Consider the following 20,185-nt stretch of genomic DNA (forward strand, 5'->3'; position numbering starts at 1 on the left):
TTGGCTTTGAAGAATGATTTTGTGTTATCCATGTTGTTGAATTTATGGATGAAGAATTATTCATATTCTTGCCTTATTATTTTAAAAGCCTACAAAGTCTGTAGTACTATCTCATCTTTCCTTTTTGATATTTATAATGTCTTTTCTCCTTTTCCTTTATTAAACTGGCTAGAATATTATCAATTGTAACAAGCTTTTTAAAATGTCAGTTTTTTATTTCATGTACTTTCCCTATGGTTCTGCTGTTTTAGATTTCGTTGATTTCTTTTCTTTATACAAACTTCCTTCAGCTTGCTTTGGGGCCAATTTTGCTTCTCATTCTCTAGTTTCTTCTTTATGACAATCTCTTAGAATCTAGATACACAAATAGAGCCATGGATTCAAAGAACGCAAGAGTGAGAAGGAAACTTGAAAACCACCTGGCCTGGTATTTGTCCATGAGGGTGTTCATCAGAATTCCCTGTGGAACCTTATTAAAAGATGCAGCTGAGCTCTACTCTGCAAGACTGATTCAGAGAACTTAGTCGTGGAGTCTAGCAGTATACCTGGGAATATATGGTAGGAAAGCCTCTAGTACATTTTTACACGTATCGCCAACTGAGAGACTCATTCTTCAGTAGTGTAGAGAACCAACAAGAGTTAGGACCAGAAACTTAACCTCCTGATTTTGAAGTTTTTGCCACTCTCCAATCAATGCCACACCCTATTCTTACTTCGATACCTTATGTTAAATATGTACAAAAACGAATTTATGGTCCAAAGACTCCTATTTTAAAATTTTCTTTAGAATCTTTCAATCAGTCAAATTATAGAATTAAAAATCTTTGCAAAACCAGTTACCAGAGCAAGCAGCCAAAGGAAAAAAGAAGGGAACTTGAGAAGCCCAAGCAGAGAATACAAGCTCCTGGCATTAAGATCATGTAGGTGTCTCTTAAGCCCTAGGCTTCTGATCACTTTAAAAGTGGACTTTTTCTTTAGATCCACTTTGGAAACCAATGCCTTGAAATAAAACCTAATTGTAATCATCCTTATTAGTTAACACTCACAATGCCATTCTTATTTTAAGCAGGGAAGGACTAAATATTCATTCTTCCTAAGTGGGTAATTATCCCCTGTGCCTGAGAATGTAAAATGTCTTAAAATATAAAGGACTTTCCATGTTGGACCACATTCCCTTGTCTCTTTTTGGCTTTCAGTTATTCCTTCCTCTGAGAAATACAATACAAAGCAGCTAAGAACTGCTCAGTTCTCTGAAGCCAGAGGTAGAAGCCGTTTGGAAGACATTTTGTTTCATCTCTTTTTAAACTTCTTTAAAAATATTTCTAGAGAGAGTGGCTAATAATAAGATAGGTAGGTGGATGGCAGGGAGTTAACTAAAATGTTCAGAATAGCTCTGAGTACAATCACATTTAAAAATAGAGAACGGGCCAGGAACAAAACCCCACTAACTCAGTCAATCTAGTTCAGATGGAGCTGACGTCCCTATTTAGCATCTTCAAGTTGCTCACACTTTGCTCACCAACCTAAGAACCCTCCACTAGCACTGGAGAGCCTGCCAAGTCCAAGGACATGGGAATGTGAATTTTCAAGCAAGCTGAGGATGAAAGGTGCTGAAATCATCTTTTTAGAATATTGCCAAAAAACAGCTTGAGTTTCTAGGGTGCTAATTGCTGAAATATGTTTTAGCTTCCGAATTTATTCTGAGCTTATGACCCACTAACCAAAAGGTAGGAAAAATGCTGTAAAAGAAAGAGAAGGATGGCAGTGAGAAGGAGCAGGGTAAGGAATTGTTTAGCCCAAGGCCTCCTGGAAAACCACATGATATTAAAGGAAGTGTATTTTATATGTGCCATTTGCTAATACAATTAGACTTGACCACCAAAGTAATTCAGTCCTTTACTGTCTTTTCTGAACTCTAACGGGGGTAGGTTAGCTATAGCCTCGAAAGTAAGTCGATACAGATAGTTACTTTGAATTCACTGTCCTTCTTTTTACTGTATTTCTTATTTAACTTTTCTAAAAAATTATTTGTCTGTTACCACATTTCAGCCTCACAATGATTTGTTAGAGCAAATAAAGTTCTCTGTGTTTTTCCATATGTGAAACTGAGGCACAAAGAGTCAGAATAAGTGAAGTTCAAGTACAGTACCTTGTATGTGAGAACTGCCATAAAATCTAATCTTTTATTGGGGCAGAATCAGGGCTGGATTGGGATCTCTTGCCCACACTGCAGAATATTCTGTTCTGTTCCACTGCCACTAGCCATAAGAGTCCCAGGAATATGTTATAAAAGTAAGTTGCAGGAGCCTGTTTCGATGTTTTTGAGAGAAAGCTTTAGCTAAACAATTTTTTTTTTCTGTAGTAGTTTATTATAAAGCCCTGTAAGAAAGCAGTTGTACCAGGTAAGAGTCCCTTTCAGAATTATGAATTTAATACCATGGATGGGTTTGCAGACTGAATTGTCTAGACTCATTGTAGACACACATAGGCAGTCACTAAATATATGAATTAATGTTCAGTTGTGGGTTTAGCAGATGTGTATTTAAATGCCTCTATTTAAATACACCTAAGTGCCTTTTTTGTTTAAGTTATTGGAGAAGTTACATTTTTATATGTGATATTTCTTCACAACACCTTTTTTTTTTTTTTTTACAACTTTGGAGCATTTCTCACATGTAAGGTATGGTACTTGAACTTCACTTCAAAAAACACTCTTTTCTAAAACAAAACTTTTAGATCTAATTAGTTAAAATTACATACAAAAGGATGGAACCAACTTATTATTACTGATAATTATTGACTTCTATTTTTTAAAGATGTGTAGATAAATTTCATTCCAAAAATGAAAACTCTGATCCAGCTAAAATATGTAGGAAAATATACCTGGCTGAAGTGTCTTTATATATTCACATGTTGATCCACTCTATGTTCCAAATACATAATGGTAACAGGTAAAATACACAAAGATAGAACTAAAATATATATCTGTTCTTAAAAATAAGACAAACATTCTAAGGAGGCAATGGAATAGAAATGCAATTTGGTGAGTGGAATTGAAGCCCAGAGACCTTAGTGAACCAGGAGTTTGACTACCGGAGAATAAAGTGGATTAAAGGTGTTTTGTGTAAGACAGTAAGATAGGAAATGAAATCTGATCTCACCGCTTGAAGTCAGGGGCTTGGGCAGGAAGTCCATTGTTCCACTCATGAAATATCGCTGGGAAAAAAAGGACTGTTGCTACTCACCTTCTGGGGAGCTGGGGAGGTAGGAGGGCACAGATACAGCCCAAGACCAGGAATAAGCAATACTGTGCACTGCCTCCTTGAACTTGTCTGATGCATCTTCAGTATCTCCACATATCAGGAGTATGTAAGCATCATTAAAAGACTTGATTCTGGAGCAGTAACTCAGGGAGCTGCGTGGGGTCAGTTGTAAAACCACTAGAATGGGGTGTTTGTGTGTGTAGGGGGCGGAGTACAAGTTGCTTGAGGGAGAAAACAATCAAAGTTAAAATAGTTTCCAAGCAAAATGAGTCTGAAAACAAACATCCCAAACAGATGAAGGTACCTAAGGCTAATAAAGACAATAAAAATATCAAACAATATATCACAAACTGTAGGACCTTGACCCTCAGACCAGAAGTATCAGCATCACCTAGGAGTTTTTCAGAAATGCAGAATCTCAGCCCTCTTAAATCAAAATTTGTGTCTTACCATAACCATCACCAACTACTATGCTTTAATGTTGGGAAAGTACTGCTTGAAAAGATAATATATTTATACAATTGTCTGACAAGTACTTTAACGTAAATATGAAAAATTGCTCGGAAGAAAAGAACAAAAGAAATTTAATTTTTAAAGAGCAAGAAATAAAGAATTATAAAGAGGCAGACATGATATAGTATATGGTGGATGAGAAAAGAAACCAATTCAAAACCTCAAAAGTAGCCACTGAGGGTGGAGGGGTCAAGTAGGGGAATATCAATAACTAGTATATACTGTGGACACAGATGAATAGAAAATGAGCACATTAAAATATTTTCCTAAGGTATTCATGCAGAACATAGCTTGAGTGAAAGAAAAAGGAGTCATTGAAATATGAGGAATAAACTGAAAAAGCTTCAACTTATAGCCAATTATATCAATGGAGTTCGGAATGAGACTGAAAGAAATGATAAAGTCATATTTTTGAAGCCGTATTTATAGATAACCTTTTAGACTTGAAAAATAAATGTTATTTTCATTTAAATGCCCTTTGAGTACCAAGGAGGATAGATAAAATGAATCCACATTTAGAAATATTGCAGTTAACCTGCAGAACATCAATGATAAAGAGAAAATCTTAAAAACCATCAAGAAGCAAAGAGAGAAAACCCAAATAACAATAAATATAACATGTGTGTCATTAGCAAAAACAGATGATAGAAGACAAAGGAATGTTTCATATGTTAAAGTGAAAAACCTGATACCAGCTGGATAGGATTGTATTATTTTACCAATTATTCATGTTTACCTGTAGCCATGTCCTATGCCATGTAACTTTACAGTTTGCCTCAGTAAACAGAGGGTCATAAAATATTGGTCATTTTAACACTTGTATCTTCTTAAAGGTAAAATTACATTTTGAAATATTAGAATAAGATTGGACTGTTAAGTGTTCATTTGATTAAAAAGGATAAACTTTCTGCTGCATACAGAAGGAAAAGAGACACACAGAATAAATTTTTACTTCTTGAGGAAGGTTAAAGTTAATATGTATTTTAAAATTTAAGGAAAAAAAAAAGACATTCTGTATAATGTTTCCAAGTAGATAGATGAATAAAATAGAGGATTATGAAAATCTATTAATTTGATCAAAGATGTGAAAGAAGAAAAAGAGAATCAGACCAAGAGAATAGTAAATAAAAAACAAAATTACATGATATAAATATGTCCAGAAAACATAAAAACATTAAATTATCATATTAAAAACTCAGATCATTGAATTGTCCACTAACATGTTCAATCTCTTTAGTTAACAGGGTAATGAACATAAATCCACAGAAAAAAATAAACACAGTAAAGCCCCAATAACTACATTGAAAAACACATCTATCATAGGCAAAAATGTTGTATATTTTAATAAAGATAATGAAAATAATACTTACATTTAGTAAGTACTCACTACTTAGAATCACTGTTTAAATTCTAACACCTCTAAAAGGAAAATATTATTATTATTCCCATTCTTTCAATCCTCAACTAATCTGTATTTCTGGTAGCCAGCTTTGTGTGTCTAGAGTGGTCTGAAGTGCCTATCCTAATAAAGTGTTGGGGAGAAAAACCTTCAACTTCTTCATACACACTCTGCCTTTCTCTCTTTTGTCCTCCTATTCTAACATATTTTTTCTTCTTTTACTGAGCAACAGGACCAAAGGAGCTCGGAAAATACTCAGTGAAGCATACATTTTCCCTACAGTATACCAGAGGCCATGATGCTTTAGATGACTTCAGTTACACCCTTAAGCCAAGGGTAGTGCATAGTACAACACAGTATCTTCAGAAAAAGTAGAACCAATTTTGTGTGTGTATATGTGTATGTGGCTGGAGTTTTCTTATTTCAAAGTATAGCTAAAGAATCCTCGTAGGAATTTGACTTTTGACTGAGGCCCAAGAATAGTTGGCACCCACGCCTACATTTCAAAAGGAAGTGCTAGATTCCCAAGGAAAGCTTCCAAAGGTGGTGGTTTTCAGCAAGCATTGCCATTTTTAACTGAACCCCCACATCCGGCTTTTAAATAACATTGGGCCAGTTGGAAGAATTAAACTGGAAACTGGAGAGATGCTTCTTTGAAAAAAGTTGTGGTGCATTTCTTCTAGTTTCCCCAACATGGTGGAAGAGAGGGGACCTCCCATTCACCTTAGCTGTGTTAGAAGGGTTTAAATTCATTCTTCAAGATGCTTAACTAGTGTTTCAGGACCTGCCTGCAAGAAACTTTCCTAAAGCTGAGTGATGGTGGCTGGCTGGATTCATATGCAAGAGCAAAAGAGAAGCAGTTCTTTAGGGAATATCTGAACTATATGGATGATGAGTGTTTCCTGTTGGTTCATCAAGGATGGGCCTGGACTCAACTGAAATGGACATTTCCCAAGTGTGGCACTTGGTGAGAGAGACATTCCATGTAGACTGCACCACAGGAAAATAGGAGCTGGTTGGAGAATACTAAGCTAGATGAATCCACTGCCTAAATTAAAAGAGTGATAGAGCCCTCCAGAATGAAAGGATCCTCCAAAAGTTCATGAATACAGAACAAAGGAATTATAATAAATGATGCACCTTTAACACATCTGCCATTCTAAATGAAACTAACGCCAAATTATTTGGGTTCCAATCGAGGCCAATTTTTCCTCCTCTTCTCCTCCCTCCTTCTACTTTTTACACTGAAGGGGCCAGAGCTGTTCACTGTGGAGGAGAAAGACAAGGGTGGTGTGGTGTGGAGCCAAGCAGAGGTGATGCTCCAGACTTTCTGCTCTCCTTGGACCCCCCAACTGGGCCTGGGGGAAGCTTTAATTTAAAAAGAGCTTCAAAGTATTGACTGGTAAGAGCACAGGGCAATTTAATTTCTGAACTAAGTCTCTTTTGTGATTTGAAGGATGTTTATGCTAGGAAGGGATCATAGCTCTTATAGAATCTTTACTAGATTTTACCCATGGGACAGGGAAGAACAAGTCCATAGAGAAGGTTTGGGGAGCAGAGGGAGTTGGGGGACAGGCATTGGCAATGAGAAGAGTAAAAGGTTTGTTTCCTCATTGCTTCTTGAGTCTTGCCTGTTTAATCAACTGACAGTTGAATCTGGCAGGGTTGTTTAAAAGGAGACATGAGCAAGCTTTTAGGAGCAGTGTAAGTATCTGGGATTGTCTGTGGAGAGGAAGCAGTTGGTTGCAGGAAAGTCTGAGGAATTTTTAAGAGCCGGCATCTAAGATTAGGTGCTATTCATTTCTGGTATTGTACCGTGATGTAACCCCCCTCTAATATACTCAGACATTGAGGAAAACCCTTGCCCTACTGCAGTCTTATTTTCTTTTTTTCTCTCTTTTTTTTTTCCCTTCCTTCCTTCTTTCTTTCCTTCCATCCCCCCTTTTCTTTTTCTTTTTATGGCCACACCCCCCAGGATATGGAAGTTCCTGGGCTAGAGGTCAAATTGGAGCTGCAGCTGCAGACCTACAGTCATGGCCACAGCAACACTGGATCCGAGCTACATCTGTGACTTACACTGCAGCTTATAGCAATGCTGTGTCTTTAATCCACTGAGCGAGGCCAGGGATCAAACTTGCATCCTCACAGAGACAACATCAGGTCCTTAATCCACTGATCCACAATGGGAACTCCATCATTTTCCTAACTGATTTAGGGAATTGCAAAGAGTCCGTGATGCAATTTTGGATGAGCACCAGATAAGGAGAAGAGAACAGCTATGGGAGGTGAGATCCAAGCAACATCTACAGTACAGTAGAAGCAAGAAATTAGAGCAAGAGGTAATTCAAAAATTAAGACTAAGAAAATTTCTGCTTTTTGAATAATGGGGAATAACTACTAGATTACATGCATAGGATGAGAACTTAAGTATTTGTATGATGAACCCAAGAAAAGATTGAACTAAAAAAACTGGACTTAGCATACCCAAGTGACAGCCACCTCTGTTAGATATACGGAAAAATATCTTAGAACAATTACTAGTAGATTAATAGCAGCATGTTTTAATAAATCACTTTCTAAACAAAATGTAGGTTAATTAAAGCTGGCACATATGCCCAACTGACACTTTATGCTATTTAACATTTAATCTACCAGTCAGAAGAAAATGGAAGTGAAATCGTTGAATAATAAGTTGCTTATTTATTTCTTCTTATGCCTTCTATAGTGTTTGACTGCTGTGCAATCTTCCTGAGACTCAGAGATGCTAAGTGAAGCTAGTTTTCAAGTGTCACTCTTGGCAAGTGAGATATTCTTTTTATAAAAATATCTGCTGAGCTTTGACACTTAGACTGAAGTGTGTGTCCACATATCTGCTATAATGTGAATATGTCTTTGTTCATTCTGATTCACAGATCCTTCAGTCAACAAAAGTGCTTTACAGACGAGCAATTCAAGACCGCAAAATCAAAAATGGGATGTAAAGCTGCCTTTCTCCAAGGACCAGCCATCATCTTACCTTGAGAAACTAGTAACCCAGATGCTGCTATTTTGTTTCCAGATCTCTGGCAGAATGTTTATGCCTTGTCATTATCACTCTTATCCTCTGAAGTTTCCTGAAATCCAAAGATAGCACCAAATTAGCCTCACATTTGCTCTACTAGCCACTGATTCATAGGAGAACATCTTTTTCTATCTAATAGAAGTGTCTGTAGAATATTAGGAAACTTTATTTCTTTGGGGGGATTTTATGAAAATCCACATTGTGAGCTGACCGGGACTACTTTGTTATTCATAATGATGTCTGACAGTATATATATATTTTAAACAATAACACCTCCATTTAGGTTCTCATATGATAATGTTTTTCATTTTTAAAAATAAAAGTAATTTCAAATCAGATGTCTATAAAACAGCTCAATAATTTGATATTTATAGTTATGGCCAAGTGGTCACATGTTCGCATATCTGAATTTTTTTTTAATATTTGATAAGACCAAAATAGTATTTGTGAGTATATAAGCTTTTACATTTTTCTCCAATGGCACTTTTCTGGCAGGTCCTAAATCTCAGAAAAATCCAGAAGGTCTGCAAATTGTTAAAACAGGAATGACTCTGGCTGGCAGGCATCTTCCTGAAATATTTTTGTAAATACCACAAAGTCTCCTGAATGAGTTTGAGCTCAGAATTTTGGCTTGGATGTCTAGTCCCCAAGCAACATAGGCCATCAAGGAAACAACCTGCATTTTCAGACATAATAGTAAGGAAGAACTTATACCTGTCGCTGAGTACTCAGTGTCTTGTATTGCATGTCGAAAACTACCTCTCTTCAATTTACAGGAGCCCTAGCCTAATTTAACATGTCAAAGGTCCTAATTTCTAATTTGCTAAGCAATTTATCACATATCACCTACACCCTCTCAAGTCAGATCAAATGCTACCACCAAATCATGGCAATGAATCCAGATGTGAGGAACTTTGTGATTAATTCGCTGGGAGAATTTGTCATTGAATATTAGAAATATTCCTTCAATATGAAACATAAGGTTTGTTTTAACATAGGATTCTATCATGTAATTATTTAAATAATATTTGTGTAAAAATATGAAAAAGGAGCAGAGCAAAATCTAATACATCTTTCCTGAGTTGATTAAAATTAAATTAAAAGTTATTTAGGATTCAGCTTCACATTAGAAACCTCTCAGGTTATGCATACTTTTAGGTTTAAAAGTACTCAGAAATTTTGTACAAATCTTTCCAATGGAAAGATGCTCTGAAATAACAGACCATATGCCTATACTTAAGAGACAGAGATTTCCTCTTTATTTGAACTGAATAAGGGCACAAAAGCAGACAGGAGGAATTATGTTCCAGTTGTTTGCTTAGTGAGAACCACTGACACCTAAAAATCTCAGCCTCTGGGGTCAGACAGCTGGATTCATATCCCTGATATGCCATTTATTAATTACTTAATTTTATAAGCCTCAGAGTCCTTATCAGTACAAGCGGGATAGTACAGAACAGTCACTACCTTATAAATGTGGAGATAGAATGATTACCACAGTAATGATTGTTATTTTTATTATTAAGCCACAACAAGATTCATGGTAAAAAGGATGATGCTCCATAGCTCTACAACAAAGTAATGATAGTCATCAAGTAGAAATGGTGAAAAATCATGAGAAGTTGGCAGCAGAGTATAATAATGTGTGAGTAAGCAAAGAAGGTAAAGTATTAATTAAGACTTCTAACAGTTAAAAATATTTCTATATCTAAGGCTATCTGTTACATAGTATAAAGCCCATAGTGCAGGAGAGAAAAGAGTATTTTAAAAAAAATATTCACTTATTTATCTAGCTAATTTTCTCTCATGTAATTATCTGCCTCATAATTTAAAATTAAAGTAGTAATGATAGAAACTAATTGACTGCTGGAAGTACAAGTTACTCCCTGGATCTCTCTGTGTAATACATTTAGTATAAGTGACACGAGGACAATCTTTGAAAATTGATCTGGATTCAAATTCTGACTTTTCCTATTGTTACTTTGCATAAATTACTTCTGAGTTTTAGTTTTCCATCTATGAAATGGGAAATATAATAACCACTTTCTTGAGCTATTATAAGGATTGGATGAAATATCATATTAAAGCTCAATAGCTCAATATAGTGCCAACTCATGGTAGAAACTCAACAAAAATAGTAGTAGTTATTATTATCCCTATCATTAATATCATAATTATCAATACAAATTACACAAAATAATCTCTCCATCATCAAATATAAAATTCTAAGAATTAAAACTATTTTCACAGGAGTTCCCATTGCAGCTCAGTGAGTGAATAACCTAATGCTGTCTCGGTAAGGATGGATGCAGGTTTGATCCCTGTCTGACTCAGTGAGTTAAGGATCCATCATTGTCGCAAGCTACAGTTTAGGTCACAGATGCAGCTCAAATCTAATGTTGCTGTGGCTTTGGTGTAGGTCTACAATTGCAGCTCCTAACCTGGGAACTTCCATTCCCTACAGATGCTGCAGTAAAAAGAAAAAAAAAACTATTTTCACAAGTTAAGCTTATTTCAGTGGCTGTAGACATCTGTGCATCCATTAAACAAATTTTCTCGAACACATATTATGTGCCAAGCATGTGATAGTAAAAAAAAAAAAAAAAAAAAAAAAAATGGACTTGGTCCATATATTCATGGTGCTTTGAATCTTGTGTAAAGATTAAAATATGCAAAAAAAAACCCCTACAATAAATGGTATTTGGTGTTACCCCTGAAGGAGTAGACATGAATGAAGAATATCTAACCCAGACTTGCAAGGAAAGCTGAGTTTAGATATTGCACTAAGAATTAAAAAAAGAAAGAGAAAGATATAATTTTTCCAGGAACAACACTAAGAAGGCTGAGAAACCACAGAATATTACACATTCAAGTAACAGAGAAAAAGACAAGTGTGTTCAGATTTGAAGAATGTGGAAAAATGAGAGGTAGTAAACTGAGCTAAAGAGATCATTTTAAGCTCAATATTCCAGGGACTTGTAAAACTTCAGGAAGGAGGACTCCTCCTTAAGAGTAATATACAAAGGACAAATTAGAAATAGAACTACCATATTATCCAGTCATCCATATCTGTATATTTGTCCAAAGGAGCTAAAATCAGGATCTCTAAGGGATATTTGCACTTCCATGTTCATTGAAGCACTATTCAGAATAGCCAAGATGTAGAAACAACCTAAATGTCCATCTAACAGATGAATGGATAAAGAAAAGGTTTTGAGTGTGTGTGTGTGTGTGTGTGTGTGTGTACACACACATATACATATAACATATATATGTGATGGAATATTATTCTGTCTTAAAGAAGAAAATGCTGTAACATGCAAAACATGAATGAACTTTGAAGACATTATGCTAAAGGAAATAAGTTAAGTCATAGAAAGGTAAAGACTGTGTGATTGAACCTGTCTGAAGTATATAAAATAGTAAAATCCATAGAACCAGAGTGGAATTGAAGTTGCCAGGGACTTGGGAGAGGAGGAAATGGGGAGTTGCTAATCAATGGGCATAAAGTTTCAGTTAAGCAAGATGAATAAGCTTAAAAGATCTGATGTACAACACTGTACCCACAGTCAACAATACTGCATTGCGCATTTAAAATTTTGTTAATAGGTTAGATCTCATGTCAAGTGTTCTTACCAAAATAACTTTTTTTTAAAGGCAACAAACAGTTTGTTTATTTATTTTGCTTTTTTTAGGGCCACACCCATGGCATATGGAAATTCCTAGTCTAGGGATCAAATCAGAACTACAGCTGTCAGCCTACACCACAGCCATAGCAATGAGGGATCCAAGCCACATGTGCCACCTACACCACAATTCTAGGCAATGTCAGACTCCCAGCCCACTGAATGAGACCAGGGACTGAACCCACATCCTCATGGATACTTGGATTCGTTTTTGCTGCGCCACAACAGGAACTCCAAACAGTTTAATGTTAAATTATATATTTGACAGAGCTTTATCAGAAGCACATTTCATAAATCTAGAAATGCTTATACAGGTTTGAAGTGCTTATATAGGCAGGTTTCAAATTTGCAGCAACGTACAGGCCACCAGAACTTCCAAGCCTTTCAGCTCTTCAGAGTATGATGGTGTTTACTTTGAAAAAAACTTTTTTCATACCGGGGTATGCCATTGGCCTTTCTAATGGGTTAATGGTACCTTTTGTCTCCTCGGATGGAATGTTATCAGAAATAAGATATTTTCTTTTGTGAGCTGGACTACCAGCCGAGCAAGGATAGAACTGTTCAGTTGGAAGCCACTCAAATGGTGACACTAAGCTTGAGCACAAACAAATGCTGACCTCTGTCTTGCTTTTAAAATGCTACTTCTTTCTCCACAGCCAATAAGACCATATTTGTATTTCCTTTAGTAACACACATGATAGACTTCAGTGAGGAAAAAGTAATTCTGCAGCAAATTCTTCAAGCAAGGAATTGAAGAAAATGGGAGGTCCTGTCCATTAGCTCATTTTAAGTCTAGGATAAAAGAAAACTGAAGGTTTAAGAAGAAATAGAAAAACTGGACCAAGCTCATTCGGATTTTAACTTTTAAAAGTTTCACTTTCTGCTGATTCAGTTGAATAAAGCATTTTGCCCTTTGCCTTTCACTCTTTTCAGTTCTTAAAAAAAATTTTGTTTTTTTTACTGTTGTTCTGTTCTGCACACACTGACCACTTATATTCCTTATTTTGAAATCACTGATTGTTACAGGGGAAAAAACTATCAGACACATCATTATTATCTTGAATAACTGTTAAATTAAGAGACTTGAAATTTTACTTTCTGAGATTTTATCTATTTACTGGCCTTAGAGAACTTGTAAACATGAAAGATTCCAAGGAATACAATTCAAGTCTTATCACCTTTGCTAATGCTTGGTATTCATACTAGTTGGCTCATCTAATTATTTTAACTGAAATTTTCTTTTACATCTGTTAGCCCTTTCAGTCTCTTAAAGATTTCCCATAAATTGTTAATACTTCCCTTTAGGTTTTAGGTTCCATTCCAGCCATCATAGATTTGAATTAAATCATGAAAGGCTTTGTTAATTCAGTAAGGGGTATTTCAGTAGAAAATAATGAGAGATCCCTAAAGTACCATAAAAATGTTACATTTAGATTTAACATCAATACCTGTACTGGCCAAACTCTAACTCCACAGATGAATCTTCCCAAAGATATGTTCCCTTGTGTGTTAGGATGATGCCTAGGGAAGAAGGGGGATATGCTGGGGAACAGCATAGGGTCAGCACACCAGAGATTCCTTCTCTCTTAGTAGCTCCTGCTTTGGAGCAGGGTTGACTTAGATTTATGCTAGTGGTCCTCAGACTCCTCAAGGTTCATGGTCCTTAGTAACTTTTATTATCCAGCCAATTATAACACTAAATGCTTCCACTTCTTTTGTGAGTTTCTTTTTGGCTCTACTCTTCAAAAAAAAAAAATGTTTATTGAACTTAATAAATACAACAAATAATTACTGCATCGTTCCTCAAAAATTCATGTGTTGACATAGGTCAACTAAGAAAAGACAAGGATAAAAGTTAAACAATAAACCACAATTCAAACAGATTAGCCTAACAAAACTGTAATGTTGACAAAACTGTAATGCTTAGATCATTAACTTATAGTAGTTGATGGAATTAAGAATTGCTCATAAAGAAACATTTCCAGTAATGTTACAAAACCAAAATAACATCTTAAAATTTTTTCAATGTTTCTTTAAGAACATTTTTCTCCTTCCTTCCCCTACCTGCTGTTGTTCCTTGTGAAATACTGAAAATACGGAGTGGCTTTCTCTCTTTGAATTGATTAGTTATAGGCATTTTTCACTTAAGTTAAATAGCCTTGATGATATTAAGTTCTCAAGACATGTATTGACTTAGGCACACACAAAATAAATAAAAGAAGAGAGGAAAAGAATTAAAGCACCAGGTGTTCCCTTGCTATGGCAGGGAGAAAGAGCTCTGAAAGCAGAATATGAGACAGACACAGATGTGAGAATGCACGGTTGCCACCAGCAACTGCCGTTCAGTAATGTTCATGGAGATAAAGTTTATTATGTACTACACTTCTAAATTATATTCTGACATAACGCTATATAAATGACAGAAGTTTTTAAAATTAGGTTGTAATTTCTTCCTTTTTTAATAAGTGAAGGCTCCATTGTTAGCAAAAAGTGAACAGTTCGTAGCTGCATGAGCATGTTTGTGGTGTTTGGGTTCTTGTGTTCATTTGGTGTGACTTCGCATATATTTGCTAGTTTCTGCTGTCATATTCACACTGTCAGAGATAAATTGAAATTGTCTGTCCCAAAGAAGCTCAAGCAAAACAAAAGGAAAAAAAGGAAAAGGAAGAAAAAGAGCTAGAAATGCTTGCATATGTTTTACTCAGAGTGCTCTAAGTTAGCAGTAATGAAATTATGCTATGCAACACTAGCTTATATTTAAGAAGGGGCTGGATGAAGGTGCTCAAAAGGTATAAACTTCCAGTTATAAGATCAGTAAGTACTAGGTATGTAATGTACAACACAATTGATATAACCAACACTGCCGTACGTTGTATGTGAAGAGAGTAAATCCTCAGAGTTCTCATCAAAAGGAAACATATTTTTTCTTTTTCTTTTATTTTGTATCTATATGAGGTGAATGTTCACTACACCCACTGTGGAAATCTTTTCATGATGTATGTAAGTAGTTATGCAGTACACCTTAAACTTACTCACTGTATGTCAATTATATCTCAATAAAACTGGAAAAAAATAAAGAACTGCTATTTCAAAAATATTAGTATTTTCATTTAGAAAGAGATATCTGTGACATATCACACTTAGAGAATTACTGATCTCTTCATAGTCTGGAACATGAAATAATTATACGAAGATGCTGCCCAAGGTCAGAAGCAAACAAGAAGCCAGATTGAGGGTATGAGGCATGATGATAGCTATAATCCACCAAGAACCTGATCATGTGCTTTCTTTCTACTTTAGGAAGCTATGTTGTCAGATAAATTAATAAGTGTAAAACATTTGTCCCCCTTTGGGGTCTCTAAACTGACTTCAGTTTCTCTAAAATTTTTAGATAAAATATTTCCGAACTTTTCTCCCCAGGTTACTTACAATAAGGCCATCTGCTATAACCTCTATATGTGAAGTGTTAATGCCATCCTCATGTTATCTCAGCACCAGTAATAAGATGCATAACTACCTGACTTTGCATTGCCTATTATTATTATTAACCAGACAGGGTAGAGGAAAGGTTAGGAAGTACACAACAAAATACATAAAAATTAGTGGGACCAGGAAAATAGCTTTGAGTAATATTACTGAGAACACTCCATTTCACCTTTCCAAACCTAATCCACAACCCCTAATCCAAAACCTTTGGATACACTGTATTTCAGAATAAGACTTTCTTTTTTCAATTTTGGAAAGTCACATGGTGCCTTTACTACATATTCCTACTATATTCCTACATATTCCATACTACAGATGCCTACTCGCAGTAGGTCCTAGGACAACATTCTATAATCAAGAACATATTAAAATTGCAACAAAACAGTTGAATAATCTATTCTACAAAGTAGAATAAAGACTACACATAACCACATGGCTGCTCCAGTCAGGTTTTTCTGTCAAATGAGTGAATTTTTTAACTTTCTATGATTTTGTACACCAGGTTGGGGATAATGAATTGTCAACAGTAATTTTTTTTTCTTCTAGATATTTTGAAGTAATTCTTTCATTATAGCTGCAAATGTAAATACATTACTAAAACCACCAAAACTTGTTGGCCTGTGTCCTCAACATTTATTTACTGAAATCATATATCCGAATTGAGTTTTTTTACTCGGAAAGGATAACATTTTTTAAAAATGTTTTTGAGTGTTTTAAAGATTACAATACAGGTGCCAGAATAGCTGTTTTCTACTTCTCCTGAAAACAGGTCCAGTTAAAGTGACATAAGTCTTCAAGAAATTGGACTGAAAGAACATTTGCAAACACACTATGTCTTTTGGAATTGTAAGACATTAAAGGAAAATAGTTATAGATGATTAGAAAATAGTACTTTCCATACATAGAGAAAAAAAATACACACAATTGCCTATTTGGAGCAGTTATATATTCAGCATACCCTTAAGGGGATGAGCCCACTATATTTTTGACGCGATGATAACACTCACCATGTGTTCTGGAGTTCCCATTGTGGCTCAGTGGGTTAAGAACCTGATATAGTCTCCGTGAGGATGCAGGTTTGATCCCTGGCCTTGCTCAGTGGGTTAAGGATCCAGAGTTGCTGAAAGCTGCAGCATAAGTCACAGACATGGCTTAGATCCGGTGTTGCTGCAGCTGTGGCAGAGGCTGGCAGCTGCAGCTCTGATTCGACCCCTGGCCTGGGAACTTCCATATGCCACAGGTCCATCCATATAAAAAGAAAAAGAAAACCATGTATCCTGATGTTGAGAGACCCATCATCGTTATATCATTAATACCATTACTTTGTCTGCTTCCTTACACTAGTCATGCCCACCCTCTAGAACGGATCCATACCATACCATCAGTACAAAATGGTGACTGTGTGTGGCTAGTCTACTATTTTCACTTACAAGTTTCTATATTTATTGGCTTTACATGTGGTTAAAGTGTCTTATTTAAGAAAAATATATTGTTGACAATAACAGAGTAATTACACAGTCATTGCTTCAATCTGGCTATATAAATCATTGTGATTTAACCTACAGTAGTAATAAAAATAAATGATATTGTTTTTGGTTCATTACTGCTGATCTAATAAAATGTAATGAATTAAGAAATTTCCTGAGTGAAACAGACTCATAAAAATAACAATTTACTAATGGTGCTGTAATACTCAATGTGAATGAATAAAGAAAAATAAGTATTTTAATAAAATATATCTTTAAGAAAATGTCTTCCCCATTTCTTTCATCCCCTGACTTCTAGTGAAAATGCCGCCATAGGGATCATTACCAGGAACTAGGATTTCAAAATGATAGCTTGTTTACATGAAAATTTTAATAAAAATTCCAGGAACTTATGAGTTTCTGGGTAGCCTACATGAATTTAAGGAGAACAACATATTCCATCTTCTGGGAATGCTTATGTGCCAAGAACTAACCCTTATTGATAAGCCAGCATTCAGAAAGGGAAAAACTACCCCTTCTCCCTTTGTGGTGTACTATAGAAGGGTCACTCCAAGTTTCTTATTGGGTAGCTGATTGCTGGACTAGGGTCTCCCTCTCTCCCTACTTCCCTTCTCCTTAACTTCCATTCCTGCCCCTTTTGCACATGTACCCACAAATTGTCATAGCAGGCAAACGTGGTCTGCTCCTTCTCTTGCCAAAGGTAAATAACCTATTTGAAATTTATATTTCTATATGTCTTTTACTTCAAAACATAATTACATGAATTTCAGTCAGTGCAGTTTAAGTTCTTGATTGAATTATTACATTCCTTGATAATACATTGCACATTTTATAAAAGTGATGCATGTTAACTGTGGAAGGAGCAACCAGACCTGACTCAAAAGCCCCTGACTTGTAGTAATCACTCTTAATATCTGGCATATTTACACTCTTCATGTAACATATTCAGATGTCCAAAAATCTACTGCTCTTTCTTTTTCTTTTGTCTGTAACTATTCTTTCTTTCTAACTTTGAGTCCCAATTTCACCAGACTGGCAGACAAACAGCTTTTATTCTTCTTCAAATCCCCAATCTCCAAGGTTCCTGGGTCAGACACAGCATTAAGATAACAGAGGTCTACTGCAGTTTTTATTTTTTTAATTTTAATATTTATTTATTTATTTAATGGCCACACCTGTGGCATATGGACGTTCTCAGACTAGGGGTCAAATTGGAGCTGCAGCTGCAGGCCTACACCATAGCCATGGTAACACCAGACCCAAGATGCACTGGAAACCTATGCTGCGGCTTGCAGCAATGCCAGATCTTTAACCCGCTGACTGAGGCCAGGGATCAAGCCTACATCTTCACAGATGCTATGAGAGGTCCTTAACCCACTGAGCCACAGTTGGAACCTCTACTGGAGTTTTTATTAATTTTCTTATTGATTTGTATATACTCTGTTCTATATGGAAGGTATAACTTTTGTCTATAACATTTTTAGAAACATTTTTTCAGATATTTTGATTTTCATTTAATTTTATCTAGTGCTATCATCAATGTTCACAAATATTTTATTATATACATAGCTAAATCCATAAATCTTTCTCTTGGTATGTTTTTTTAAAAAAATCTTAATGTATGTTCCCCCTTTTGAAATAAAAGACACCCATATTTTCTTATAAAGTATTAAATTATTACATATTTAATTTACTAAAATAGCAAGCTAAATATGTTAAATATTGTTTGTTAGTTATTTAATTCTTCAGGATTTTATTTTGCTTTGTTCTAATTATGTCTCCTAATTTTTAAACTACAATTTTTTAAACAATGAATCATGATTCCATTACCATAACAATATACATATACTAACATATGTATATACATGTACATATATACACACACACATATATAGAAATCAGTGCTTGCTAGTACATGCCTTCTATACTGAGTATTTTAAAATCTGCCCCCCTTTTACAATCACTGATAACTTAATCTTTTTATGCCTATATATCTTATTTCTGTTTAATATCTTATAATACAGATAAATATTTCAGAGACAAAGTTGAATAATTAGAACAAAAAGTCTCCAATATAGTTCTAATTATATACTTTTTGTATTGATTAATACAATCATATGATTTTCTTTAAGCTATCTGATGGACTATCTTAAATTTTGAAATTTGAATCAGCCTTATATCTTTGAACTAAATTCTAACTGGTTATGGTGTACAATTCTTTTAACATCTTGCTCAATTCCTTTGCTAGTGTTTCAATAAGAAATTTTGTATCTCTGTTTATGAATAATACTGGACTGTGGATTCTTTTCACCTTTTTTTTGTATTATTTTTGTTTGCTTTTGGTATGAGGATAATAATAATAGCTTCATAAAAGTAAAAGGGAATTTCTCTCCTTTTCTATTTGATGATAGAAATGTTTAGAATTGGTGTTTATTGTTGTTTTAGCATTTGGCAGAATTTTCTAGTGAAACCATCTGGGTCTTTTAGGGGGGAGGTTTTAATTACAAATAAAATCTCCTCAATGGTTACAGGGCTATTCTCAGTATTTCATATTGTGTAAGCTTTGATAGTCGTGTTTTTCAATTGGTACATTTAAATTTTCAAACTTATGTGTGTGTATTTGTTAGTAGTATTATCTTTTTCTTTGGGCTTCAACACCTGTTATGATACCTACAATTTCATTCCTGATATTAATAATTTATATCTCTTCTTAGTTTTTCTTTGTCAACCTTGCTAGATGTTTGTCAATTTTACTGATCTTTTCAAAGAATCAGCTCATTTCCCACCGATTTACTCTTTGGTTTTCCTATTTTCAAATTCATCAAATTTGCTCTTCACATGCTTAACTTGGATTTATTTTTTTCGTCTTTTTCTAGGTTCTTAAGTGGTAGCTTAAATTATTAATTTCATTTTATCTATTCTAATATAAACACTTATTATTATAAATTTTCCTCTCAACAGTTTTATTTGCATCCTACAAATTTTGATACCTTGTGCTTTCAATTTAATTCAATTCTTTTATTTTACCTTCTTTGAGACTTTCTTTGACCCAAAGAGTATTTAGAATTGTTTGGTTTACTTTCCAAATGTTTGGATATTTTCATGTTATCTTTCTATTTTTGAGTTCTTCTATATTCTTAATGTTTTATGTTGAGTTTCTCTTTAATATCTAGAGAGGGATGTTGATGTCTCCAACTAAAATTGTGGATTTATCTAGTTTTTATTCAGTTTTTGCTTCACATACATTGTAACTACTGTTTGATGCATATTTGTGACTGCTATGTATTCTA

At 34.8% G+C, this 20,185-nt stretch overlaps 1 long non-coding RNA gene across 2 annotated transcripts in view; it reads right to left on the reverse strand.

Annotated features, from left to right (window-relative positions):
* Positions 1 to 2,635: 2,635 nt before the first annotated feature.
* The window catches only part of LOC102163767 (uncharacterized), a 307,735-nt gene continuing 290,185 nt past the window's right edge, over positions 2,636 to 20,185 (reverse strand). The window contains exon 7 of one of the 2 annotated variants that reach the window (XR_014829461.1): positions 2,636 to 8,288. This is a non-coding gene — a long non-coding RNA (uncharacterized LOC102163767). The remainder of the gene's footprint in view (positions 8,289 to 20,185) is intronic. The other variant, XR_014829460.1, reaches the window with a different exon arrangement.

This window comes from Sus scrofa, chromosome 15 (assembly GCF_054392235.1).
Source record: "Sus scrofa isolate SSC_HxYL_T2T_F1_AM1 chromosome 15, Sscrofa_HxYL_maternal_Yorkshire_Landrace_v2.0, whole genome shotgun sequence".
Classification (NCBI taxonomy): domain Eukaryota; kingdom Metazoa; phylum Chordata; class Mammalia; order Artiodactyla; family Suidae; genus Sus; species Sus scrofa.